Below are 2,659 nucleotides of genomic sequence, written 5' to 3'. Positions count from 1 at the left end.
GAACCTCGAGATCAGGTACCATCTCGAGGCTTGTAATGATGTTAATGGCTCCTTAGAGCCTATCTTCTTTTTGACAGAGATTCTCGAGATCGGGTACCATCTCGAGGCTTGTAATGATGTTAATGGCTCCTTAGAGCCTATCTTCTTCTTGAAAGAGATCCTCGAGATCGGATACCATCTCGAGACTTCTAATGCTATTAATGGCTCCTTAGAGCCTATCTTCTTTTTGACAGAGATCCTCAAGATCGGGTACCATCTCGAGGCTTTTAATGATGTTAATGGCTCCTTAGAGCCTACCTTCTTTTTGACAGAGATCCTCGAGATCAGATACCATCTCGAGAGTTCTAATGCTATTAATGGCTCCTTAGAGTCTATCTTCTTTTTGACAGAGATCCTTGAGATCGGGTACCATCTCGAGGCTTGTAATGATGTTAATGGCTCCTTAGAGCCTATCTGCTTTTTGGTGGAGATCCTTGAGATCGGGTACTATCTCGAGACTTGTAATGATGTTAATGGCTCCTTAGAGTCTATCTTCTTTTTGACAGAGATCCTCGAGATCGGGTACCATCTCGAGGCTTGGTTGATGCCGTGGTCTTTGATCCCCAAAATGTCGTACGACAGCGTTATTTATATGACATGGTTATGAAACGACCCAGGCGATCCCGCCGGTACATCTTCCCAAAGCGATAGTGGCTTAGTCAGTATTTTTAATCGGCCTTTGAGGTAGGCAAACAATCACCGCTTTCTCTGTATATAGGTTTGTCTTCTCTCCTTTGAGGATTCCGCTATCCTGAGTAGCTTTCCTCCTCCATAGAGTTCTTCTTTCTTGCATTAGGTCCTTCACTATTTTAATTTCGAAGCCCTCGTTCCAATTCCCGCTCCAATTCTCTGATTTTACCACTGTTATGGCTGCTACGCCAGGATCTGTTCGGCAAGGAGAAGAAGTTCCACCTCTGGTCCCTTCCTAGTTGGTGGCATGCCACCAGTGTCAGGCGAGCTATCCTCGGGACATTTTGTTTCGAGGGGGAACTTTTTGTCAGGAATAACCCCCAATGTTCAGGGCCATTGGGAGTATGCTTCGAAGTTTACTTCTTTAATAGGAGAGAGGCACTTTGAGTCAGTGAGGAAAAATTATGGATTGGGGGAGAAGGTAGTACTGCAGGTACCTTCCTTGTAAGAGAGCATCATGGATCGTGCCGAGGGGTTTCTGAACGTATACACGTACCCCTTTACATTGGGCCCCTTGATAGGGTAGTGCTTGACTTCTGTCAAAAGTATCTAGCCACCTTGGCACGGGTTCACCCATTGTTTTGGCGGATAGTACTGATGATGAGATTCTTTGTGGAGGAAGCAGGCCTCGAGTTTACCCTTAGTCATCTTATCAGCTGTACCAGCCTTTTCACCATCGAGGCCTTCTAACCCTACGATGCCGATCCACTAGGTCCTTCATTATTGATGACGAAGAAGATAGGGACCGAGGGTGGATGAGCTGGTTTAACCGAGTACCGACTGTTGACGTTATCCCTGCGGAGTTTCTACCATTTCCCGAGGAATGGAATTTTACACGTAAGTGGTACACTTGTGTCTTCATTGTTTTGCTTATGGCGGAGGCGAGCTCCGTAAATGCGTTTTTCTTTCCCTTTCTGCAGCACTTCTATGGATGCCATACGAGGTTCCTGACCTGATGGATTAGGCTTGGAAGTTGGCGACCCACTCGACTCACGATGAACGTAAGTGGTGAGACTTGTCTAAGGGTAGACGGGAGGCAAAACACCACGGTACGTGCTATGTGATTTTGCTCCTTCTTTTTTGAAAGGCACTTTCTTTTTATGCGTATTGATTCTGTCATCGTAGGCATCGGGGAATTCTCTGAGGTGAGATCGTGCCTTCTCGGAGAAGGAGAAGAATCGTCAACTTCGGGGCCAAATAATAATAATATTAACAAGCGAAAAGGGCCTTCGCAGGGCGATGGTGCTTATAGCAAGATGAGCCCAGGCCGGAGGCTCAGGGAGGATGTATCAGCTGAGCCTGTAGCTCCCGAGGTCTCTAGCTTTAGAAAAATGGTCCCTCCTCCGCTATCATCTTCTTTTCTTGCCGAAGGTTCCTCGAGGAACGAGGGTTTTCTGCCGCCGACTTCTTCTCCCGTCGAAGGTACTTCGAGGGATGTTCGAGGCCAGGGGCCGCATATGTCGAGCAACTGTATCCTAACCGGGAGCGGTTTTACCAGGGCTGATGAAGCCAGACTAGTAGATCTGCGCTCAACTTTTGAGGAAGCTCAGCGGCTCTACTCTGTGGTGAGTTTTGGCTGATCGTATTGGTTTTTTGGATTTTGCGATTTCTACTCTTTCATTGAGCTTCTCCTTCATAGGCTTTTAACAAGCTCAAGTTTGAGCTGCTTCGTCGTGAGGCCAGGCTGCGAAAAGCCATCAATGGGGAGAAATCCGTCAAGCTCATTTGCAATGAAAGGGAAGACGAGTTGGCACACTTGCATTATGAGGCGAGTCAAAGTTTGAACTACGAAAGCTACCTCGAGGAGCAGGTAATGTTCCTATAAGGGAGCGCATGTTTCTCTTTCCATCCCTTGAGGCTGATGTTTCGTTTACTTCAGTTGGAGAAAAAGATGGAGGACCTGGAATGCCTTTGGAGTGAAGTTAGCCAA

This window comes from Nicotiana attenuata, unplaced genomic scaffold (assembly GCF_001879085.1).
Source record: "Nicotiana attenuata strain UT unplaced genomic scaffold, NIATTr2, whole genome shotgun sequence".
In the NCBI taxonomy this organism is placed as follows: Eukaryota; Viridiplantae; Streptophyta; class Magnoliopsida; order Solanales; family Solanaceae; genus Nicotiana; species Nicotiana attenuata.
This window is presented reverse-complemented; position numbering follows the sequence as displayed.